Consider the following 27,321-nt stretch of genomic DNA (forward strand, 5'->3'; position numbering starts at 1 on the left):
AAAGGAAACTGGCCCTCTCTTAGGAGAGTGGGCCTGGCCAACTGAATGGGGAGCTAGTGGGTGGGTGCTGATGGAACTGGTGGTGGCAGACAGGGATGAAGATTGTACTGATCCTGTGGGGTCTGTCACCACTTGAGAGTGTCCCCTGGAGGAAGACTCAGAAGATGACGAACTTGGGCTGACGTCCTCCATGACACTCCCTGCACCCTCATGGCCACTGTGTCCCTCGCTGTCCTGTGACTCATAGCCAGAACCACTGTGGCCAGAAGCATCCCCAACAACTTTGGCACTGTGTCCTTTGCTTGCCCTGGGTGTATGTGAAATGACAGATTAGGAAGGGGAAGGTAAACACAGCTTTCCATCAGATTCAAGCACAAAACAAAATCACAGGAGGGCACAGACTAGTGCATCTGCTTGGCTCACTACAAGTCACGAAAGGTAGCAGGAGCATGTGCATGCCTGCTGGATTATCTGAAAATAGTTGGGCACAGTGATTTTACAACCCCCAACCTAAACCAAATATTTTAATATGAACACTCCGTCATCATCCATGTAGTCAGACAGTTGCCCACCTTGTGTACTTTGGTCTTTGCAGCATAAACTGCTGAACCTAAGGCACAAGATATGATGCCTAGCAACAGGACATCCCTACAGTGTCCACACAAGTTCCACATATCCCATAATGCTAATTTTCTGGAAAAACATTATTATGTGATGATGGGCAAGTCATTCAACAAGGTAGATGCAGTATAAGTGCTGTGGCAGGGATCATGTCACATGCAAATGCACAATTCATACTGATTACATAATTTCTGGTGATACGTTTCCATATGACCTGTTTCAAGATAGTTAAATTAAGCTATACTGAGGTAGCTCGACTATCACATTTCACATAGACACATGGCCTGGAGAAAACTATGTCCTAAACATTGGGAGATACCTACTACAAATGCACACAATATATTAGTCCATATGGCACCAGGAACCTCACCAATCAGGCTGGTGACAACACTATTCTCAGCTTCTATTCCTAGAAGCCTATACACCTTTGATGTCTGTTGTATGTCAGTGAATAACAATAACGTGAAGAGGTGGACCCATTTCAGTTTTGATGGTATGACACAACACTGCACCATTTGGGACATGAAACAACAATGGCCATGTAAAAATGAGTGTAGGCACTCAAATATGAAACTAGCATTGTCATATATCACTCCCTGATGCATGTCACCAGTCAATGAATGTAACTTCAAATAGTATTGCGGATGAAACAACTCCAGGGAAAGGTACACTGTGTAGCCACACATGTAGCCACTACTGCTGATGCAACCAGTGATGTTTACATACTCATGTCACTGGAAACTCTACTTACCAATGGGAAGTACAGGTCAGTTGCTGCAGGTAAAGTGCACTGTATGCTATGGCACATGTAATTTGTGTCCCAGAACATCTAACACAGTAGTGAGAGGCATCCCTCCTGACACAATGAAGACAAGTGGTCTGTCTGGTACAACCTTCTCTCGGAACATCAAGCAACATGAGGTGATCATGACCTTACTCTGTGATGTGCAAACAGATAATTGGCAGTGGGCTGGACTCCGCTGGCCTCTTGGTCATATAAACAGTAGGCAAAGGACATCCTCATGCTCCCACTGCAAGAGCTAAACAATCCAGAACTCCTCCAGTGCTTTGGACATGGAACACCCACAATGTTTTTGGGCAAATGGCTCCCTGAAAAAGAAACCAGTTTGTAAGGTATCATGGACACCTCTGGCCATACTCTCCCCCTTGAAGCTGCTGTTGGGCCCTCAACTCCCCATCCAGCTCTGGATAGGCCACCGTCAGAATGTAGGCCACTAGGGGCGTCAGCTGCCACTGCGTGCCCCGTACCCGTTGGGAGATCTTCCTTAGCTGAACCTCTGTGATCTTCAGGGTCCAGTGCCTCAGTTCCTCCCAGCGCATCCTACAGTGGATGCTACACTAGCTATAGACCCTCAGGGTCTGCAACTTACAGGCAATGGCTTTCCATATTGTCCCTTTTTATAAGCATTGACCTGTTTGGACACAAGAGATGAAAAAATGTATGTCACTGCAATGATTTGGCTATTGTTATTGCTTGTAACTCAGTTTGTCTTCAACTAGCACATGCCAAAATCAACAATTAACACATAATAAGTTTGCTTTCCACAGGTTGAGCACTAGCAAGACATGTAGATACACTTGTGGTGTCATCTGCTGTCCAACCTCATCTCTGGTCATGTCCTACACTGAGTACACCAACACACTGCCATCATGTTGCCCAGGGCCACATACATATGCTGTGCTGCTGGCCACAAAGACAAATGACACACCATTCTGCATTTTGTAACAGCACACTATCTGTGCTTTTTTATACAGACACCTTTACAACCAGATCCACTGACTTGATGCATACGGTCTATACAGCTTGGAAGCATAGTAAATAGTACAGACTACAGCCTAAGAAGTGGTCACTAATGACAGCCCTCCTATCATAACCAGTGACATCTTCCTCAATGCTGATTTGTAGAAATGTGGACAAGTTAACATAATGTCATACTATGTTTGTTGGAGTGTGTGCCATATGTATCTACATTCCATAGTTGTCTTTGGTGTGGATGGATGTTAACAAATTGTTGAGACACACTCAAATGTATTTGTAAAACAAATAATAACTGTACTGAAACTGTGAAACATGGGCACTAGGCCTGTTTTGTTAAATAAATACACCTGTTAATTGGAATCCAGACCTGTGAGTGTAAGGGGCCTGTCAACATGACATGTGACACATTGCCAATGTGGCTCAATAAAATAAGGCCTCAGGTCAAAGGGGTTACCTCTGTCACCATTCCAAATCTATTTCTTGTAAAACTAAACCTGGCTAATAATGTGTGCTCAAATCATTTTAGTGCTCACCCTGGGTTCAAAGATCTACAGGGTAAATACTCTTGGCCTCAGTTGTAATGCCATCAACTCCTGCCCCAGCCTGGCCCATGGTAATGGTGGGGCATAACTCAATCTCATGTCGTGCTAACTGCTGGCAGAGCATACTAGTCCAAAGGGAACGTCATATTTAATGCATTTCAAAATGAACATTTGCAACTTTAGGTAATTCCATTTGTGGGCTTGCGGCTGTGTGTCACGCTGAAGTTGTCTGTGAACTATTGCTAATTCACAGACAACATATTTTTGGAAACCTGAACTACTCTGAGTGATAGTTGGGGAATTGCACCTAACTTACCTAATTATCAAGAGGTAATTCCTGGATACATTCACAGCTCATGCAGTAAGGGCAAGACATGTCTTTGCAGCGTTAGCATGTTCTGAAAGGAACATTACTTCCAGCTCCCAGGAACGATATACATGCATATATGGGTACATATCCCACCAATGGAAGAAAGGGCTTTGTACACTTCACACATCACAGTAATGATGTTCAGTACACAATGTATAGTGCTGCCCAATCCCAGACATCATTAGCCTATGTAAAGGCCACATTGCTGTACCCAGTAATCAGAGTGAACATTAGGCGACAGAGGCACAATTTTACCAGTGTGAAGGAACATTATGGATTAAAACTGAGTGACATATGCATGTGACGGAGTTACCTATTCCTTTGGTGAGCCATAAAGCTGGCCATACAGGGAGAGGACTTTAGTTGCCAGCATCTCTAGCTCCTCTGCTGAGAAGGCATGGGCCCTCTCACCTGCTTGCGTGGACATGATTGCTCCCAGAGGTCACAAACAGCAGCTAAAATGGAGGAGGTTTTGATAGCAGCAGTATCAGGAGGCAAGTGAGCTTTTTTCAAAACCACAGCGCACATGTACGCAAAGTATACAGTCATCAGCATCAGCAGACACAGCCATTGGCCCACGTGTGCCACAATCAACAATGTTAGCCTATGGCTGTGTCTGTCGTGCTCTCATCTGCTTAGTGCGCACTCAACTGCCGCCGGCAGAGTCTGACGCTCAATGTCCAATATGCAAGGTCAGGCAGTGGCTGATAATGCTGTAATGGAGACTGTTATCTGTGCCACCACCACTACAAATGAGGGGTTACATCTGTAATCCTGTAAATTACTTTTGACAGGGATCTTAATTAACTTTTTCATGGGTCTGGTGCGTTAGTGAGCATGTTGGCTTGATTAACTGGGTGCACTGTACACCGTCATTGACGGTATCCTCCCCATTCCCAAATATGTGGAACATACATTTTTTGAAAATATACGTCAATGTTGTACATTTTGCCCATCAATGGGCAAATGACATCTCAGGGCAACAATGGGGATTGTTAATGGATATATCACAATATATAATTTAGATGAAAATGTCTTTTTGAAAAATTGAAAGTATTATGTACTGACACATGATTTTTTACTTTCTATTCACATACATTACTGTGGACATTGTGAGCAACCTTCATATACTGTTTCCAATTTACACTTATGTACCCTGTGAGAGGGAAAGGACAAAAGCCTCCTGTGTACTGCCTATTCCCAGACCTTCACACAATGGTAAAAAGGGACATCATCCGCAAGTTTTGATTGAATCGGCAAAGCATGTTGGACCTATGTCATCAGTTGGAGTCTGATCTCCTGCCACAAAACACGAATCCCACATATTTGACACCAATAGTGAAAGTGATGGCAGTATTTCATCACCTGGCAACAGGTTCCTTTCAATACCCCATGGCAATCTGTGGTGGTATGCCACAATCAGTGTTCTGTCATATGCTAAGAGATGTGCTTTCAGCACTGATGCAACACCTGGACAGCTACATCTGCCTCCCCAGGCATGAGGATTTAGCTAATGTGAAGGCTGGATTTTATGGAGTGGCAGGGATGCCACATGTTGTGTGAGCTATTGATGGCACCCATATTGCCATAGTACCACCACATAACAGGAAACAAGTTTACCACAGCAGGAAGAACTTCCTTTTGATCAATGTGCAAGTTGTCTGTTTGGCTGATCTGTACATTTCCATTGGCTGTGCCTGCTTTCCTGTATCTGCCCATGACTCCTTTGTCATGCGGAAAAGCACTGTACCCGAGCTGATGTCACAACTACAATCAGAGAGGGCCTGGCTTGTTGCTAAGTGTGATGTGAGCTAACTTTGTGTGGGTGATGTGAGGCAGTATAAACAGAAACTGTGTAACTTATTGCTGAATCTTTGACTGTCTTCCATCTAGGAGACTCAGCTTATCCCAACCAGCCACGGTTGTTGGCCCCACTGAGGAATCCTTCAACACAAGGGGAAGTCTGCTTCAATGAGGCCCATGGAAGGGCAAGGCATCCAATGGAGTGGGCATTTTGGCTTCTAAAAGCCAGATTCCGCTGTCATGACCAAACTGGAGAAGCCCTCCGCTACTCACCCTGGAAGGTCTGTCACATCGCTGTAGCCTGCTCCATAACCTAGCCCTGCAATGGAACTTGCCTTATATTGCAATGGACGGACAGTCTGAAGTGCCACTGGGTGAGAATCATGGAATGCCAAATGATGATAGTGGGGAGAAGGAAGTAGCTGACTTGTGGCAAGATTTCAGCAGCAACCTCTCATGAGTGTAAGTATTTCTGTCAACTTGTCATGACTTGGACTGTGGCTCCTACTGTTGTAGTGATGATGGAAGTAGTATGTTGAGGGGAAATATCATGGGGGACAAGCTCAGGTTACTCCTTGTTGAAGGTGTGTGTTGAGCAATCAATGACACGTTAAATAGTTTGGAGGTGCTTTGTTTTGCTCATTCAAATTGGAAAGGACTGTGTTCCCAAGGATTTGTCTGTCTTAATTGTCTTACCCCAATGGGTTGCCAGCTAATTTTCCAGTCTATGCTGTTTTAGGTGCCTTCACCATGACGTTTCAGAGCTGTGACAGTACTGGTTATTTGGTGCTGTTTTGATGTACAATGATAAGAATGGTAATCATGTGCTACGACCAAGACAGACATTGGATGAATGAAACCCTCATTAGGACAGCTTGCAAAGTGACCTTTTGGAGGTAAGGTGAGAACCATTTAGCTTGTTCCTTGAGATGGGATGGTCGTAATGCAATGTGTGGCAACATGTGCTACAACAAAATGTTGTGTTGAAGCCCAAACATCATATTCTCCATCAAGATTGGCTAAAGCTTCATTGTGTGTGATATGTTTGTAGCTGGTGATGTGTTTCATCTGTATAGGGCAAGGTGCATATAACATGACACAGATACTGTGGATGTTGATTGGAATTGTCCTGTGCTCAGACAATGTGGTACTGCCATGTCTATGTCTATTAAGCTCATTGATGAGGAATTCCCTTTGTGGACTAGGTTATATGGCCCCTGTTGGTGACAGAAATCACTTAAAGGTTGCCTATTCACAATAAATTGGCCAGAGGTGTCCCCTCCTTCCATGTTGTGTTTGTCTGCACAATAAATCACGGCCTCTGGTGCAGAACATTGTTGTCTTGACTGATTTGCTATGCGTCTGACATGGGGCCTGACTATTGATGCTGCAAATGTACTTAAGCAGGTATATGGGTATACACATGTATGTTTGTTTGGGTGAGATATGGTTGTGCTCCTGAGCTTAAACCTTGGATATGTCCAGCATATCCTTACTTACACAAGTACAAGTTTTTACCATTATCAAGTTCATGTGGCAGTACATGCATACAATGCTAGATATGTGAAAGACAACATCAGGAAATTAGTCTGTTGCAATTGTTTTTATTTTAGTAAACAGGATAACTGAAACATTGGGGATAACAAAAAAGAAAAGTGAAGAAGTCAGACATGGTGGATGAAACCGTATTTGTAGTTGCTACAATCTTTAGAGTCCAAAGTCCACAATACTGCTGCTGTCAGAAAGTTATATGTGGCCAGAAATAGCCCACAGGGTGAATGTGTAACACACACTGGAGGAAATTAGGGGCGAGGTTTCATGGTGGTGGAGGTAGTACCATCCTTACCATCTGGTAATTTTCTGGGATAACTTACTTTTCCAGTGCAGAGGAGATCCAAAGCTGCAGGGACAGGGGTGTCTGGTGGCATGTCCTCCTCTGGCAGGGCCTCTCTTCCTGTGGCTCCTGCAGATATAGATGGTCCTGATGGAGTTGGACCACAGGCAGAGGTTGACGGAGCTGGGAAAACCCTGCACAGGTGGATGTAGATGTCTATCAGCAACCCTGTTTGTGAGCCGATTTTGGAATTAATGACCTCCAACTGGTTGTGTATGTCCCCTATGTAGCTGCTTCATCTCCCTCAGTTCGGTGAGTACCTGGCCCATCACACTTTGGTACTCCTGGTAGGCTCTGAAAACTTGGCTTGGTTGTAAGTGTCCCTAGTGGCCTCACTCTGCCTGTCCACAGTTACCTTTCCACGACTCCTCCTACCATGAACCTGTACCCTTGGCCCTGGGTGCCCCCTCCCACTGGTTCCTGGCTCCTCTGTAAGTGGGGTGGTGATTATTGCAGGAGGATCCAGGACTGGGGGCACGGGATGGTGGTTACTGTGCTAGGTACACAGGTTGCGGTGGATGATGTTTGCTGATGTGTTGTGGCTGGGGTGGGTGGTGTTTGTTGTGGGCCCAGTGACACTCACAGTTGATGTCTGCCCAGGCAGGCCTGATAGACCAGTACTGTCCTCCTCATCTAGATCACCAGGATTGTTGTCATCCCTGAAGGCTTCATTCAGGGCTGGTGTGGGTGTCTCTGTCTGTATGAGTGGCCAGGTGTTCTGCCCAATAGACCTGTTGTGAGATAGAGAACAATGCTATTCTTGGAAGTGTGTTGGCTACATCCTGGTCTTCTGCGACACAGTGAGTAGGACACCTAGGAGAAGAAGAAGGTAGAGATTACTATTGTGATATATTTCATTGATCTTAAACTTGTTGTGAAGACATTTGTAGACATGAGATTTGTGTACTTAAATCATGCTGCTCTTTGGATGTCCTGAGGTGTTTCCCTTTTGTATTGATATATGCACATTACATCTCCCTAACTTTTTAGCTAACACAATGGATATTTTACATTTCTGTCTGGCCATTTCAAAGTCCCAGCTATGGCCAGACAGGCAAGAGCAAAAGTTGTTTTTATATTTCACATTACCCATCATGTGGTAGGTTATGTGACAATGGTTCACCTGTTACAGATAAATAACTGAGTTGACTTCATGCCTATCTAAACTTTGATCAACACACATACTATGTCAGGCCTTCCATCAATTGTTTCAATCAGGGGTTGCAGAACAACAAGGTCTAGTTTTGTACCAGACAGGCAGGAGCACAACTTGTTTGGATATTTCACATTACTCATCGCATGGCATGTGCTGTGGCAATGGCTGACCTGTAATAAGTAGAGAATTGAGTTGACTTCACACCAATCTAAACTTTGACACACACACTTGCTGTAATGTCAGTCCTTCCATCAATTGTTTCAATTAGGGGAGTTCAGAACAACATGATGCAGAGTAGAGGACATCACGTATGATATGTCAGACAAGTGAGAATGTTCATAATCACATTTTTAAATGTTTTGGGTTGGAGAAGCAAGGCCTCATGGTAGTTTTTGTCATTTTAATGTCTACTTACTAACACTTACAAAGTGGTTAGTGTAACGTTTCTGTTCACAAACTGCATTTGGGTAAGACACTTCTAATTAGCAATAGACACATATGATAGCTCCTAATTAGTGACTGTTTTTGTGGGACTACACTTATAGACTCCATTGCAACAAGTGGCTTTTGATGTTAATTGATACATGTGATCCCATATGCAACAACACATATTGGCAATGAAACGCCAAGCTCTCTCTGCTACTTTGTGCTATGCATGTTGGAAAACTATGTGGTTCACACATTTGCAGAGGCTTGATTGGGGTAGACAAGACATTGAGATTGGGTGACAGTTAGTGAGCTGTTACTTAGCACAGTCAACTCCCCCAGGTATTCCTGTCAAGTCTTCAGGATGCAGGATGGCCAAGACCTCCTCCTCCCATCTGATAGGGTTGCAGGAAAGACCACCACCAGTCCTACTGGACTCCATGTGTTGCTTGGAGGCAAGGGAATACATCTTTCCCCTCAGGTAGTTCCACCTCTTCCTGATTTCCTCCTGTGTGCACAAAGTGGTGCCTACCGCATTCACCCTGTCTACTATTCCCTTTTTCTGACTGACAGATATATTTTTGACTTGGGCTCTAAGCAATTGTGGCTCCACTCTTATGATTTCATCCACCATGACTGTCAACTCTGCCTCAGAAAAACATGGGTTTTTGGTTGTGACATGTCCCCAGGACAGGGTGACAGTGCAACAATACAAGTGAATAATCTACACAAAGAGGTGATCAAAAAAAGGGTGTGGGCAAGGTGTGTGGTGAGCAGTATTAGGGATGGGACTGGAAAAAAGGTCTGCTTTCTCTCAACAAGATGCGCTGCCAGAATAGGTGTGCTGCAATGGAGTTGCAAAGAATCATGATCAGGAATGGGGTGTGTTTTATAGTGTGATTGTCAGGTGTTTCTACTTTCCAGTTGGTCATCAGGTGTGTTGTATTTGTCTCCATACATTGGCCACTGTTGTGGTGCAATGCTATGCACGTACCATGGCGTTTGACCATCATCAGTAGGTGACGAAAAGGGATTGCCAGTGCCACTCTGTTTTCATAATCTGGTCGGTGGGAGCACGCTGCACTGACGGTGAGGGAGTACGTATGGCCAGCAGTCCAGTCTGCAGCTTCGCTGGTGGGCCAACCTCCATCTCTCTGGTCAGGATTTCAGGCAGCATGCATCATAATTGGGCATGCAGGAGATCGCCAACTCGGCGGTGTACTTGGGACCGCCATCGCAGTGGACGATGGTCTAACTGGCAAAAGCGTAATCAGGCTCTAATTCTTAAAATAGCACCTAAAAGATAAAAAGCACCAACCACGGACATCAGGTTGTAGTGTGGTTAGTTTTACGTATCCTTTGCGCGTTAGCTTCAGGCTTTAGGCCTTTGTGCACTTTGCCCTGGATGTATTTTATTCAATTGCTTGAAGCTTAGAGCCTCTGTGCACTCTGCTCTAAATGCTTTTTATTAGGCTTCGTACAGTTATTTTTCAGATAGCCAGCTCTACGGTTTTGTTTTTTATTCATATCACACTGTTTAGCCTACTTCAGCACTGGAATTCTCCATAACACATTCTGTGCTTCAGTCAAAGATACAGTCTGGTACATTGCCGATAGACGTGGTAGGAGTTTAGACTTGGCATTCCTGCGTAGGGACATTTTGTGATCACGCTGACATGTTAGTTATAAAATTACTTCCTTGTCCCAATACACGCGAGAGGGAGATTCCGACCAGGGAACCACTACTAGATGCTGACTGCCTCGTTGCAGATGCTGATGCTGAACTAAGATCACAGGCCTTTGCTCAGGTATGAGGGCTGATGTCTCCCCAGTGATTCAGAAAGGCAAGTTAAAAGCTTAACATGCTGTGCTCGAAATAGACCAAGCAGAGTGAGAGTAGAAACTATTGGACACGATGATAGCTTTGTTCTTATGTTTTACTCTCCTGGTGACTATTTCAATCCTACTGTGTTGTATGATTCTGGTTATCGCGGCTCACGCCTTAATATCTAAAATGCAGTCGTTTTATTAAAACATTATATATAAAACTTATACTGCCTTTGTCATTTGTATATGAGATCATACTGTAAATGAGAGAGTTGGTTTGGATCTGAGTGACCACGACTTCCCTGAGAAGTTCCAAAGATGTCATGCGCTCGGCTGCCCAATCATCTCTTCCCTGTGGGAGAAATGAGGCACTGCTAGTTAGCCGGAGCAAAAACCGGATTTAGGGTGACAGCGTTCCTTACACGTGGGTCAGACTCAGTTCCCCACACCGTTATCGATCCTGCCGCCTAGAAATCCAGTAGTCTCATTTAGGATAATGAGAGCCCACGCGACAAGGTCAACGTTATCACCAACAACCAAGGGTCCATGAGTGTATGGAGGTCTCATTGGGGTTCAGGACTCACAGAGGTAGGGTCCCGGGGTGGGTTCAAGATGGTGGGAGCCTATTATGTTCCTGTGGCTCTGAACAGGAGGCCACCAAACTAGCCCTTCGAGTCACTTCTGGTAGTCCAAGGTGCAGGTGTAGATGCAAGGCTCAACAGCAAGGCTGGCCTCTGAGGGTAGGCTTCAGGCAGCAAAGCAGTCCTTCCATGTACAGTAGCAGTCTGGCAAAGTGCACATCAGGTCACAGCAGCTGGCAGTCCTCTGAGAGTCCATCCGTAGGAACAGTGGCAAACTGAAGAGTATGTCTGAAGGTGCTATTCTTATTTCCTAGTGCCCTTCTCCCAGAATGTGGGAGAAGTTTATGGAAGGGTGCTTTGAAGTTCTTGGAATTTCCTAACTCCCCTGCCCTGGTTTCAAGCAGGATGCAGTGACAATACAGGGTCATTAGGCCTATTGTGAGGAGGCAGGGCAAAGCTTATCCAGGTGCAAGTGGGGCTTTGCTCAAAGTCCCCCCCCCCCCCATCAAGCCAGGTAATGGCTTATTGAGGAACATCTAATTCCACTATTATGTGACTGTCTGGGAGGAATTCACAAAAACAGCACAGAGCACCCTGTCCGCATAGCAAACAGTTAGCATTCCGAGGCTGCTGGCAGGGGGCCCCCAGCACTGCCTTTCTGCCAGCCTTTTCATGGCAGGGATCCCACCATGGAAAGGCTGTTGGAAAGTCGTGATCAGCCCAGTGGTGCCGAACTCAGCACCCCAGTGGCTCACCACCACTTTGAGCGCCTCCAACCCGTCGGGATCCTTAGGGTTCGACCGCCAGGATTGTAATCCGGAGGTTGGACCACCAGGATTGCAGCGGTCCGACTGCCACCTACGACTACCAAACTCATAATCAGGCCCATCGTTTTTTAATCTATTTGATATATTTTACTTAACATTACTTGTAGGTGGTAATATTGTTAGTATAAATGTTATTTATTTTAAAAATATAGCTTGTGATTGTAAGAGTTTCAGTATTTTATTTTTAAATGTAATTAGTAATTTAAAGTTTAGCAGATGGTTGTTGGGTTTGTAGCAGAATAGTGGGGGGAAATTAATTAAATTATAATGCACTTAAATTTTATGGTAATTATTTTTATTGTAAATTAATTATTTATGTAATGATTCCTTTTACTAATTATTTGTTACATTATTTTGTTTAGTTTATTTTGTCATTTTTAATGTATATCTTAATATTATTATTAATAATAGTATGTTATATGTAAGTAGTGGATCAATGGGTTTGTAGGGTAAGAGGGTGGAAAGTTAATTACATTATAATTAATTTAAAATTAATGGTAAGTATTTTAACTGTCAATTCATTATTATCTTGATTAGTAATTTTGTTAATTGTTTAATTGTTATATACTTGTTTTTAATTTGTTTGATCAATTTAAACATAAAGGTTGATTTTATTCTTAGTAATATCAGGTTATTTTTAGAAATGGGTTATTGCGTTTATAGTAGAATAAGGTGGGAAGTTAATTGAATTGAAATGTATTTAAAATTAACAATAATATTTATTGTTAACAAAATATCTAATTGAATAAAAATTAGTGAAAATACTTTTTTATCATTTTGTGATTACTTTTTGAAGTGTTTCCTTTTTATGTGTATTTTAATATATATATTTTTGAAGAGTATACAGTGGAAAGTTGTTAAAGATATGATAATAATTTAAATAATTGTTTTTGTAGGTGACAGATTAATAGAAAATTGATTTTGTAGAATTTTTATGTCATATTTTGTGTTAATTATTGTTTAGTTTTGGATTTGTTAATATTTAATTTGTAAGTGATTTGGAATTTTGTCTGGGAAATGATGGTTGTTGTAACATGGTATTTATCATTTTTTTAGAATTAATTTAAATTAAATACTTTTCAATTTATTTTAAATTATTGTCATTATTTGTACTTAGGTAAGTCAATCTAATTGTAAGCAATTTATTTGTTTGTTTTTTAAATTTTAAATTTACATTTTAAAGTAGTTTTTATTTTTTTCTTAACAATTATTCTTTTTCTCTGTATTAGAATTTATTAGGCTACTTTATGTATTAAAATAATTGTAATAAATGATTTGGACTTTTATTTGAATATGTAATCCTCTTAAGTGCCAACACTTCATCTACTGTCACTTTAACTGAAGAGGAAATAGTTAATCTTACCCTTCCAATCGTCAAGAGGACCCTGCATTGTCGAAGCTTTGAGTTTGGGGCAATAAACAACTTGACAGAGCACACTTGAGTGCGGGTTTTTCTCAACCATTGGATGAGGTGAAACCTTTGTTTTTTTAAGTGAATTTCCAAGGATGTTTTAAATTCTATTTCCTAACTATGTAACATTTGTTATTTTTAGTGAATTTCAATGGTCTTTTTAATGTAAAGTCATTTTAATTACTATTTGTTAATCCAACCACCGCCGCGCACGGCCTTCAGTCGTGTGTGGTGGAGGTTGACTGCTAAGACTCGCCTGCGGCCAGGCCCTGCGGCCAAAACCCTATAGCCACCCAACCCTATGCAAAGCACAGCTTTCGGAGAGAGTGAAAGGGAGAGAGAGATAGAGACTTTTTTCGGATTTGAAGAATGACATACTTAGAATAAAATATTTCCGGACAAATTGAAAAGAAAATTAATTTGTCAATTAAAAAGAGTGAGATCACCTTTCAGCATGTACGTGCAATATTTCAAGATGAAAAGAAACTAGGGCAAGGAAATGACCACAGACTCACTTAGACTGTAACCCTCAACCATCTGTGTGATGGTTTGAGACCTTAACCTCTATTTTAAACGTGACTGCTTACTGTTCTTTCTGCGGACTTACCTATGATATTCAACCCACAGATTTTGATGGGAGAAGGACTTCAATGTTCCATTACTAGAAATGTTTAACAGATGAAACACTCGAAAATAAAACAGACACACTGACATGAGATACTAGCCTACTGAGTGACAGTCCAAGAGCTTTACTATTAGGCCAGAAGTGCCCCTGGTCTTTTGTTCATCCAAACATAACTATACCATTTGAACCAAGCATGTTGTCAGTGAGACACTTTGAAGTTATTGCATGGAGAGATCATTGCAATATAAATTTCTCTCTTCCATTCCTTTGTGGAATGGAAGAGAGAGAGAGTGACAGGACTGCAGGGGAAGCTTCAAGGCCCCGTGGCCCTAGCTGGCACCACATGTCCTGTGGAAGCCGGCACTGCTCCAACAAGCAGGAAGCTGCTTGAAATAGCAGCTCCCAGCTTGTGGGAGCAATGTTTTCATCTGTTCCCCTGCACCCATATTTGCATGCAGGGAAACAGAGAAAAACTCTGCTTTCAGCAGGCAGAAGCTGTTTGACAGCTCCTACTTGCAGAACGTAGAGTTATGTTTGCTTTTACTTGGTGGGAGCTGACAGCTCCCACCAAGCAAAAGCAAACAGCTATGTCCGTGTCTCGGGGGTGGGAACCCTGGGACAGAGCAGGAGCAGGAGCCGTCCCTTCCTCTTCAATGTTGTATTTGCCCCTGGCACCTGGTGGTCCCTGGGGCCCTGCAACAGTCCCCCTTCATTCTTTAATCTTTGTCCCCGAGAGGTGGTGGTCCCTGGCAATGCGGGGGACCATGCAGTCCCCACATACAATTCAACCTTAGCCCCAGGGAGGTAGCAGTCCCTGGAGCTGCAGGAGGCAGTGCAGCCCCTCAAACAATTCAATGTTTGCCCCTGGGAGATGGCTGTCCTTGGGGCTGGAGGGGGGGCATGCGGCCCCCATAAATACAATTACATTTTTGCCCTGAGGAAGTGGTGGTCCCCAGAGCTGCGGGGGCTGCACAGCCCCCCACATACAACTCAACATTTGCCCCAGGGAGGTGGTGGTCTTTGGGGCTGTGGAGGAGCTGTGTGGCCCCTCGTACACAATTCTATGCTTGTCCTGGAGATGTGGCAATCCCATGGGCAGTTGGAGGGGGCTGCGCCCCCCACATACAATTCAATCTTTCCCTTGGGGAGATGGCAGTCCCCAGGGCTGGGGTGGACCATGCAATTCTATCTCTGCCCCAGGGAGGTGGTGGTCCGTGGAGTTGTGGGGGGCACATGGCCCCCCCTGCATACAGATTTAATTTAGCCCCATGGACCTGGTGGTCCCCTGGGCTCTGGAGGAGGCCATAGAACCTCCCCACATTAAAATATTGTTTTTCCCCAGGGAGGTGGCTGTCCCCAGGGCTGCAGGGTGGGCATCAAGCACCCCATTGCATTCTTCCTATTCATCGCCCCGGGGAGTCGGGGGTCCCCTTTTCTAATAAAAGCCCCAGGAGGGGGAACCGATGCAACCCCCTCCATTTTCAATGCCTCCAGGACCTGGCCCACCCGAGGGCTTCATTAAAACAAGTGTGGGAGCCTGTGCTGTTTTTTTTTTTTAATTTTCACTGGATCCGTGGATCCACTACGACTCGAGGTGAAAATTAAAAAACACACATTTGTGTTCTGGAGGGTGCCCCTGGGACTCCTGCAAAAGAGCCAAGGGGTCATTGTGTCCCAGACTAGCCCCTTTTCTTATTTCTGACCTTTTTTTCTGGGAGCCCAAAATGGCTTCCAACACTTCCTTTTTGAAGTGTTGGCAGCCAGTCAGATATCAACACGAAATTGGGAACGGTTACAGAGCATTTGCATCCCTATATACACAAATTTGTTTTTCTTTCATTTCTCAAAAACTACTGATTTACATTAAATAACAAAAATACCCTTTCTGAGCCAAGAGCTACCATTTTGCAAAATTTGGTATTAGTCCGTCCTGTGGTTTGGAAGCTATTCCTGTTTCAGAATTCCCTTGGTAAAATGCAGAGAAAAAGTATTTTGAGACCCCTCCTTTTTCTTGACTTGATCGATTACCCCAAAACTTCCTAAACAGTAGCTGAAGTGAGCGTCATATTTTTTTGGAAAAGTTTGTGAAGATTTGTCTTTGCCAAAGTTATTAGCAAAACAAAAAATACTTTTTCTATAGAAACTAGGGACCTGATTAAGACTTTGGTGGTCGGACTAAGCCGACTGTCATACCAGCGGCTTCCCCCTCAGTCATATTATGATGTTTTCACCGGGCTGACTGTCAGAAATGTCGGATTACGACATTTTCACCAGTGACCGGCAGAAACAGTGTCACAGCATTGATCTCGGCTCCCTTTAGGAACATTAGGCCAATGCCGTGGCACACCATCACCCTCGGAATGCACACTGTCTGCAGGGGGGCCCCTACACTGCCATGCCATGGGCAGTGTAGGGGCCCCCCTGTGGCCCCCAGCACTGGCTTTCCATGGTGGGAACCCTGCATGAAAAGGCTGGTGGAAAGAGGGCTCATGATCAGCATGGTAGCACTGAAGTCAGTGCTGCCGTGGCTGACCATGACTCTGACCGCCGCCAACCCGTTGGGAACCATGTTCCTGGCAGTGGCGGTAGTCCCTGGTGGTCCAATCGCCAGGGTTGTAATCTGGCAATCAGACCTCCAGGAGTGCGGCGATCTGAACGCCATGGCAAGTCTAGCAGTCGTAAGGCCCTAGGTCCTAATTAGAACTACCTAGTGGTGACCGCCACTAGGTGACATATATATACAAATACATATTAGCTAGTGGCGACCGCCACTAGGAAGTTATGGTTAGGACTATGTTTCCATAGAAAAAGCATTTTCCACTTGCCCAAATCTTTGACACTGTTTGATAAATCTTCATGAAATTTTCCCCAAAAAATTCCTCAGGAATTCTTGTTGCTCACTGAATGTTTTGAGATGATCCCTCAAGAAAGAGAAAAAGGGGGGAGTCAAAAACAATGTGTTTCCCATAGGACCTTTAGTCACAACTACAGCCTGAAACTGCAGGACGGAATTACACCAAATTTGGCAGGAAGCTAGCTTTTGGTACGCAGATAGTGCTTTCGCTTATGTGGCGTAAATCAGTCCCGTAGTTTCGTAGATATTAAAGGGAAAATAAATTTGTATATCTCTGGCCATGACGACTTCGCGAAGATTGAGAGCTCGTGCATGGGAAATGCACAGCTCTGATTGGATGCCATCACTTCAAACCAGGAAGTGTTGGCAGCATCTTGGGACTCTGCTTCAGCTGTTTACCAAAAAATGTTTTAGAAAAATAAAAGGGCCCAGTGAAGAGTCACCCTGACCCCTTAGCTGTGGTGCTGGGGCGCCAGAGCTAAAAAAACATTTGTTTCAAATTTTCGCCGACTCCGACTCTTGTTTTTTATAGAGACCCCAGTTAGGCCAGGTCCCGAGACATTCATCTATATATGCAGGGGGCCACCTGGTTGTGGTGTCTGCGTGTGTGGTGACTGGGTTGAAGGTCTGAGGGTCTGCAGGGGTGGTGTCTACGGGTAGGATGGGTGTGGTGGCTGTGTCAATGACTGTTGATGTCGTGGCTGTTGGTGAGCCAGATGTTGTGTGTGTTATGATGGGGGTGAGGAGGGGTTTCAGGGCAAGTTGAGACTGTTGCAGTGTCTTCAGGTGGATGTTGTTTGTGTGCGTGCTGATGGTGTGTCTGTGGTGGTTGTGTTTGTCTGCACTTCCCTTGTCTTTTGAGATAGATGCATGCAAGTCTGTCTGTGTGTTTTGGTTGAGTCGGGGAACGGGGGATTTGGACTGGGAAGAGGAAGGTGGAGGGGGAACTGTAGACAAGGGGTGACTGGCTGCCATCGGTGTGGAGACCAGAGCCTGAAAAGATCTCTGCAGGCCAGCCATTGCACTGTGGATGCCATCCAGGAATGCGTTTGTCTGCTGGAATTGTGTCACCAGTCCCTGGATGGCAGTCACAATGGTGGACTGAGCCACAGAGATCGACCTCGGGAGGTCAAAAGCCTCCTTGCTGAGGGCATCAGGGGTAACAGTGGCTGTGCCAGAGGTGCCTGCTGTAAAGGAGACACCCACTGCAACAGGGAGGGCAGTGATAGTACAGACAAAGATGGTACTGGGATGGTCTCCTATGGGTCCGCCACCACTAGGGAGTGGCCACTGGAGGAGGAATCCAATGATGATGAGAAATGTTTGTCTCCCTCGTGGCACTCCCCTTGCCCTCCAGGCTACTGGGACCCTTTGTGTTGGTGGTGTCATGACTGGAGGTCCCATGGCCAGATGCTTCCCCACTTGGCGTGGCCCAATCTCCTTCACCTGCCGTTGCTGATGCTTCCGAAAAAAAGTTAAGTAAAGTAGGATCATGATATGTATGTTGTAACACATTGTCTGAGAGACAAACCATACCATCATGTCAATTGGCCCCCGCATGAATTGACAGCACAGTGGCACCGTCATATGCTGACACAAAACCATGCATGCCACTTTGAATTACAAAGGTAACACATGAGCAAATATTGGTCACAGATGTCTACAATAGCAGGGAAGAAGTCTAGTTACTACACTAACCGTACCACAACTAGGTGACCACTCCACACCAAATCAATGCCTCATGCAGTACAACACGGTGAACCAGTAGCCAACAATTGGATACCATTGTAAGGTAGCCTACCAATTACACAGACACAGTCCTATGCACACATCTTGCACTTGCCACTGATATGTATCAACAAAAACAGATTTTGCTAGGGAAAGGCAGACAACACTGGTACCAACATGCTAATCCTTGATTAGGTGACATGGAAACAGGCATGTGACTATGGACACATCCCAACAATATACAGTCCTACAAGTGACACCTGCCCAAAATGAGTCCAGGAGGTAGCAGCAAGGCCACTCAGATGTGCCCAACATGTGGTGTTGCAAGGAACAACAATGAAGTCAGGTCCTAAACATCATAGAGAAATGTTTCCAGAATACATTCAAGAATGGTCATGTAAGGCCCTGTATAGCCCCCACCAATGTCTCACACCCATTTCCATGTTTACTTCGAAGTGTGTTTGCAGTAGACAACTGTATCGTGCAGGACGGGGGGGGACAAAGACCTTGCAACCACTAACTGAAGGACTCCAAATTGTTGTACAATGAGAAGCTACATCACTAACCACATATCAGACATGGCAGGCAAGTATGGCATCTGTCTATGGATGAAACCCTGAGCCCGAACACATGTGATGCAAACATCACTGCAAGTCAATCCATGATGCATCCCAAAAGTCAGGGCACAATTCCCAATCAACACACAGGTGCTGTGCACTTATAACCAACAGTCTATATCAAGGGAACAAATGATCATGAAGTGGATCTATACCCTGGCCTTACCTGTCATGTGCATCAAGGCTACTGTCATTACACACGACTAATGACATACTATGAGGCATACATGTATCTGTCTGACAACATATGATATTGACACAGTCCTATCTGGGGCATCCCAGTAAATTGGCAACCATTGCAGATGTACCTTTATGACAACAGGACCCCATGGACATATATGTTAGAGATTTCAGACATCATCCCATCTGCATGGCTAGCACATGCCTACATCTAATGCATAGTTATGTATCCTAGTGGGAAGTAAGCACATGCAGACACCTAGGCAACTTGAATATTGGCTACAATGATGACACATCAGCCATGGCAATGCACATTCCCCACTTAGCAATGGAAAGTAGTATGTTGCAGCTGCCAAGATTTTGCCATGGAAGTCATGTCACATGTAGGATGGACACCCATGCATCACAGACTGCTGTGAGGTACCAGCACCCAACATACAATAGAAAATAATTGCACATGGGTGCAGATGTCAACCTACACATATCCCCTGACAAATGGCAGTGGACAGTGAGCTACATCCTACCTACCTTTGTACTGTGAGTTTTTGGAGGAATTAACTGTTGGTGGAAAATAACACCCACTAGGTAAAGCAGAACATTTGTACACTAAACACAGTCATATGTGCTCCCTGCTGTGTAAGTGAACTGAGGGTTCCCAACAGTTAAGTCCTCGGTGCCAGCTCCAAAATGATAGGATGAGCACACCATTTGGAAAAACATGGCTCATCTACACCATTTTGATCCCAGATGATCTGTTGCACATCCCACAGTCCGTGGAAGCAGTGTAGCACACACAAAGAGTCTAGCCTGCTCATGTGTGGACATGTGCAGAAAAAGATGCAGGCATCTGCTGCTTCAGGGGGTGGGGGTCTGTGTGTCACATTAAAATTACAATACACACTTCCAAACATGTGTGTTCACTAAGCCCATAGCACTGTAAGAAAAACCTGTCCATGCATTGTGTATGTCCTGCCTCATGGCCAAACCACATAGTCCAATATCATGGCACAACAGTGAACAACACACAGTTTGCAGTTCTGCAATGTCCATAATGCAAGGAGCAGGCACAGGACACATCAGAGCTGGATGAAAGAGACAGCAGGGCTGTGGGATCCAGGGACCTGTCAAGGATATGCGACACACATTGTCAGAGTTGATATGAGCACATAAGTCACAGATCAACACCATGCCCCCAATGCAATTACCATAGTAATCAGTGAATTGAGTCAGGATTTGGCAGCATCACATGCTTTCCAGGGATACAGGGTGTGGGCACAGTGTCACACTTGCAGTGCAAAAGTGAATCTATATCAGCCCAGATTTCAAGTTTTGCAGTGAGTAGCAATTGACAATGCCGGTTCTCTGCAGGCTGAGCAGACAGACCCAATACACCATGTCAAAAAATCACATGCATCCCAGAACATTATGTACCACACAGCAATTACTAATGGGTGTCTATGTGCAGAGCTGAGGGGCATAATGGTCATTACCTGGCTTCAGAACAACAGTCTGACAAGGCCAGATGTGACCAGAGATCAATGTGCAAACACAGTAAGGTTTCAAATAGCGAGCAAACGACCAATAGAGCATGTAGTCACCCTTCCTGCTGTCATGCAACCACGTGACCACACATTTTCAAGTTTTGCCTAGGGATGGCTGTCATGACACCTAACCTACCCATGTGCATTAAACGGAAGTTGGGTCAGGGAACACTCATTGCACACTCACCACATTGCCTCAGGACTCGAAACCTGTCACTTGACATAGGTACATAGCTATCGACTCTACCATTGATGCACACTGACAGCACCTACAGGGCATTGAGGCCACAACCTGACAAACTGGGCCTAAGCCTAGCCAAACTAAAGTAGGAGTACAGAGAAAAATGTGCACCTGGTACTTGCCTGCTCCTCTGATGTACCATAGTGCTGTCCATACATGGGTAGGACTTCCTCCACAAGCTTCTCCAGCTCTTCTGGTGAGAAGGCAGGGGCCCTATAACCTTTAGGACACTGCATGATTTCTCCAAAAGGCGGTACACAGCAACTCAGGTCAAGGAGGTCTTGCTGGCAGCAGTGTCAGGAGCCAAGTGAGAAATTCAGCAGGAGATGGCGGTCAAGTCTGCCACGTACACCACCGTCACCACCGGCAGACACTGCCATTTTCCCAAGACCACCACAGGCAACAATGTTATCCAATGGCAGTGCCCTCCATGGTAGCATACACCTACTGCCATGAGGACTTCTGTGAGTGGTCGCGGACGGTTTATATTGTCCAGTGAAGTGGATCAGGCAGCTGCTATGTTAGAGGCATACATTGCTATTAGACGCTCATTTTGGATGCGTCACAATTGTGAAAATGTTGTCCGGACGATTCTTGGGTGCTGGCCTTGTCCTGTTGTGTAGGTCTGTCTTTTTGGTTATCATATTGTTATGTTGTCCAGCACATATTAAAACATATTTGGGGGTACAATCACCACCCTCTCGCCCCCAGGCAATCCATGACCTTGATCATTGACTCACAAGCAGAATTGAAAGTTAGTTACACATAATGTTGCAGTCAAGATACATGATATCTACACATTTTCTGAAGGGCAAGGGGGTAACGTTGCACAGATGTACTATTGTTACCTTGGTGTGTGCTGTGCATCATGTTTTCACTGGCTCACATGACATGTCACAGTTTGTAGATGACATGTATTATGTAAATTGCAAGGGACACAATGAGTGACAGCCATATCTTCCTTTTGTCCCACATAGTTACGCTGGGAGGAAAAGGATCAGACAACTTCCTGTGTAGGCCATGGAAAACAGACATGTGATTCAGATCTACCACCGGGATCAGCAGACAATCATGAATCTCTGTCATCAGTTGGAGCCAGATCTGATGCCAGCCATCAATCATCCAAATGGTATACTACCCATTGAACAAGTCATGTCAGTGTTGCACTTCCTGGTCGCAGGGTCCTTACAAAATACAGTGGCCCTTACTGTTGGGATGTCCCATCCTATGTTCAGTCTGGACTTGAAGGATGTTCTCTCAGCAATGTTGAAACACCTGGACAGCTACATCCGTTTTCCTCAACATGAGCATTTTGCCCATGTGAAGGCAGAGTTCTATGGTTTGGCACACATCCCACATGTTGTGGGAGCCAATGATGGTACCCTTGTAGCCTTGGTTCCACCACATGGCAAAGAACAGGTCTATCGGAAGAGGAAGAACTTTCATTCCATCAATGTCCAAGTAGTTTGTTTGGTGGGCCTCTACATTTCCCAAGTATGTGCCCTGTACCCGGGTTCAGTCCATGATGCCTTCATCATGCAGAACAGCGCTGTTATCCGGCTGATGACACAACTGTAACCAGAGAGGGCCTGGCTGGTTGATAATTCATATATGTCACGTGTGTTTGCATTCTATGGTGGTCATTATGAACATGGCGGTGTGGCAACCCATGCCGGCGGTGGTGGGAAAGTCCGCCAGCCGGCATGGCGGGCCACACCGCCACATAATGAAACGATGGAGGGCCGTCATAGGCAGCCCTCACTCACTGCCAGGCTGCCTCCTTCAGGTGGCCTGGCGGCAGTCGACATCATCATCCGACAGGGCAGCGGTGCTGCCCCTCGGATAATGATCCCTCAGGCACCAGCCTTTCAGTGGCAGGTTTCCCCGACATGGAAAGGCTGGTGGAAGGGGTGCACTGGGGCACTCCTGGGGGCCCCTGCACTGCCCATGCACTCGGCATGGGCAGTGCAATGGCCCCTGTGCATTGCCCCACCATGCAGGTCACTGCCCGATTTATGTGCAGTGATCTGCGTGACAGAGGCATTGGCGGCGGCTTCATGTGGAGCCGCCGTCAATGTCGCGGCCAGGCATTCCTGTGGGCCGGCGGGCGGAAACAATGTTTCTGCCTGACGGCCCACAGGAATGTTCTTTATACGGCCAGCGGGGTTCCAGAGGTGCTGGCGGTCAGTAGTAAGACCGCCAGTATGAACACTGCGTTTTCGACCGCTGTATTCAAAATGAGGGCCTATATCTGCTCCCAATGAGACAATGTTCCGGACTCATGCTTGCACACATGTCGAATTGCCTTACAGGGGACCCTGCATACCCAAACCTTTCCTGGTTGTTGATACCAGTGAGGAACTCAACCACACCAGGGGATGTCCGCTTCAACAAGACACATGGAAGGACACAGTGTGTCATGGAGTGGGCATTTGGGCAAGATTCCACAGCATAGACAAGACAGGTGGAGCCCTCCTCTACTCAACTGCAAAAGTGTGTAAGATCATTGTGGCCTGCTGCATGCTCCACAACATTGCCCTGAGGAGAAACATCCCATACATCCCTGAAAGGTGGGAGCTGGCAGCGCCACCAGGTGAGAATTCTGAAATGCCAAGTGAGAATGACAGTGATGAGGATGAAGTTTGATGCATGCGGGCTGATCTCCTCAATCTGTACTTCACTTGAGTGTAAGTATGTGATGTTTTGTGATTTCTGTGACTGCATGGGGTTACTGTAGGGGTCAGGAATTTTTGAGAAGGGTATCTCTGTCACCATGAGACAGGGAATCTGATGCTCTGCATCATAAAGCTAAGGTTTGCTGACTACATAAGACTTGAAGATGTGACTATCTTGAGAATCGCCTTTGTTTGGAGCAGTCACATTGCATTGTCAGAGAAACTACAGTATTTTGAGAAGAGTTTACTGTCTCATGTTTGCTGTTACCAGAATAAAGTCCTTGTTTATCATGTTTTCCTTGTAGGACTCTTCACTATGTCATCTTCATGTGGGTATTTCAGAGTAGCGTCATTGGCAGGTGGCTGTTGCTGGTCTGGCATGTGAAGTGGACATGGATTGATTCAGGTACTGTTGTTTTCAGTTTTGGGGTGTGTGATTCCGATGCCCAGGCTGCCTGGCCATTGGAAGGGCAGGTATCTGAGCTACACCATAGACCTATTTGCCCTAGTATGTTGGTCCAATGGTCTAATGTGTATGATCATGTGTCTTTGTCACATGTCACCCTGTGCAAAGCATTTCATCTACTTTCACACTGTGTTGACAGGGATCCTGTATGACCTCTATGTAGCTGTCAATGTGTTAGCTCGTTGCAGGCCACAGTGCCTATGACACAAGACTGACATAGGTGTGTAACATGCCAACAGATGGCTCACCATTATAAGATGATGGACCTCTGAGTAGGAAATGTTGTACACTGTCTGTGTCATAGGGTATGTTAGGTTGGTAGACATGGTTTTGGTATGTGATAAGGCTCAAGCTGGTGACAAAATCTACCCATCTTTTAGCCTATTCTATGAGACAGGGTCTGATATAGCCCTTTCGTCTGTGGTCAGGGGGCAGTACTTTTGAGATATCTAGCCAGAAACAACAATGTTTTTTTTGTTGAATATCTTTTATTGCTTTTTCCAAACATGTCACTAAGATGCACATAGTAGACATTCCAAACATCCCTCTTGAAACCTCTCCCTCCCCCCTTCATGCACTTAAGCCACCGTGTAGTTTCCATAAGTCAATATTTCACAGATTAAAGTACCAGCCTATCACAAGCACGCATAGTTTTATGTCACGGGCGTAGAGGTGAGCTCGGAGTTGGATTCTGAGGTAGATAAGGTGTCTTCAGGTATATGGGCGTTGAGGGACCTCAAGCTCTCCAAGATTGAGTCCCATTGTTTTGCACTATCCCTAGGTCTCCGCCCCTGCAAGTCTTCTTGTAGTAGTACAGTTCCTTCAATTTCCGCCCATCTTATTAAAGCGTCTTGCCATCTATTTACTTGAGGGTCCACTGTGTCTTTCCAATGTGACGTAATTTCCCTTTTGGCGAGGACTAGAGCTAGATCAATAAATTTATTAGATGTTTTATAAACTGAAGGACGCGGGAGGTCTCCCAGTAGAGCCACCAAAGGGGAAGGAGTCAGTGTCCTTTCAGTGCTAGCAGAGATTTTCCTAAATATTTCTTCCCAATATGATCTAATCCGTGGGCAACTCCACAGCATATGCACAAGTCCTGCAGCCGATTCAGCACATCGGGGGCAGCCTGTGCCGCTTGTTTTATACATTTTAGTTATCATATGTGGGCTTAAGTAGGATCTATGGTAGATATATAAGTTTATTAATTTAAATCTGGCGTTTCTAGATGCTGAATATATGTGAGATGTGATCCTTGCCCACTATGGTTCATCTATGGTAATTTCTAATTCTGTCTGCCATTTAAATTTAAGTTTGTTTAGAGATGTGCATGTGCTTTTATGTAAGGATTGATATATTGCTGATATCACTCCTCTCTGTTCCCCTATTGAGCAAATAAGGCTGCAACCTCCGTGGGTTGGAGGTTCCTGTGTGCCTGCCCGCCATGTCTTTTGTATGATTCTTGTAACTGCGCTGTAGTTCAGATGGGAGATTGAACTGTTCTTGTAGTTCTGTGTATGTGCGCAGTTTCCCGTTGCAGAACAGGTCTCCCATTTTTTATCTGTTATGTGCTACTAGTTTGTTAAGACCTATTAGCGCAGGGTCCCCTATTATGTGTTTCAAGCAGGTTAAAGGCGCTTCTTGCGGGTATGGAGTCTTTGTGTGCATGAGCTTTAGATACTGCTCCCAACAATATCTTGTCGACTCCCACTCTAGTGGCAGTTGTTGTTTTAATTTCTTAGGGTTCAATAATATACTCAGTATCGCTCCAGTGGGAAGTTTAGTGGGGTTCGTAGATCTTTTGCAACTGGGGGTTCATTAATTAATTTTGCTAGCCATTGTAGCTGCCCTCCCCAATAATATATTTCTAGATCTGGGGCAGCTAATCCTCCCTCTGCAGTGGGTCTTTGAAGGGAGTGTAATGCGATTCTGTGCCTGCCCGCTCCCCAAATAAAGCTCGTGGTCATTGATTCTATGTCCTTAAACACTGCTTTCGGGATTATGAGTGGGATTGTTGAGAAGTAATATAACAATCTGGGCAGTACTATCATTTTAAGCAAGGCGATTCTTCCTGAAACTGTCAATGGCAGTGTTTCCCAGAAGCGCATACTAGATCTTATCCCTCTGAGTGCTCCGTGTATGTTTCCCTCTAGCAAGTCTTCCAGTTTATGATATATTTTCACTCCTAAGTATTTAAACGTGTTAGGTGTCCAGGGCAGACCCCTTGTATCATTGGGCCTAGCGGTGCCCTCAATCAAGTGAAAGATAGCAGATTTCCTCCAATTGATTCGAAGCCCAGAGGCTTCTCCGAAGCTCTCTAGCATATTTGTTGCTCCTGGTAGGTCAGCCTCTATGTTCCGAAGGAAAAGCAGCATGTCATCTGCATAGAGAGCAATGTGGTGAGTCCAATGGCTAACCAAAATACCCCTGAAGTACTGCCCTGTTCTGGCCATTTGAGTCAGGGGTTCCACAGCCACCGCAAAGAGAAGGGGCGATAATGGACAACCTTGTCTGGTGCCCCTACCTATCTGGAAGGGGTTAGATATAGTGCTGCCTGTTCGCGGTAGGATTAGTATATAACAAGTTTGTCCAACGTATAAATCTTTCTCCCAGCCCCAGATTTAGCATGAGCTGTTCTAGATAATCCCTCCTCAGGCTATCAAAGGCCTTCTCGATATCTATTGATATAATCGCTGCTTGTACCATTGTCAGGGGTACTGAGTGGAGAATTGTGAACACATGCCTAATACTTTGGGCTGCACTACGCTGTGGGATGAAGCCTGATTGGTCTTGATGGATTAATGAGGAGATATGAGGTAAGAGTCTATTAGCTAATATCTGGCTTAAGATTTTATAGTCCATGTTAAGCATGGATAATGGCCGGTAAGAGCGGACATCAGTAGGTGGTCTATCTGGTCTGGTCTATCTGGTTTCAATAGGGGTACCATAATAGCCTCATTAGTGGATTGAGGTAGGCTTTTGTTGTTCCATGCTTCTGAGTACGCTGTGCAGAGATGTGGGGCTAATTGATCCTGGTATAAGTTATAGAACTCCATTGGGAGTCCATCAGCTCCCGGTACCTTACCCCTTGCCATACTTTGAATCGCGGACTTGATCTCTGCGATCGATATTGGTTCGGCCAGGGTCAAACTCTCC

Source organism: Pleurodeles waltl, chromosome 3_1 (assembly GCF_031143425.1).
Source record: "Pleurodeles waltl isolate 20211129_DDA chromosome 3_1, aPleWal1.hap1.20221129, whole genome shotgun sequence".
Classification (NCBI taxonomy): Eukaryota; Metazoa; Chordata; class Amphibia; order Caudata; family Salamandridae; genus Pleurodeles; species Pleurodeles waltl.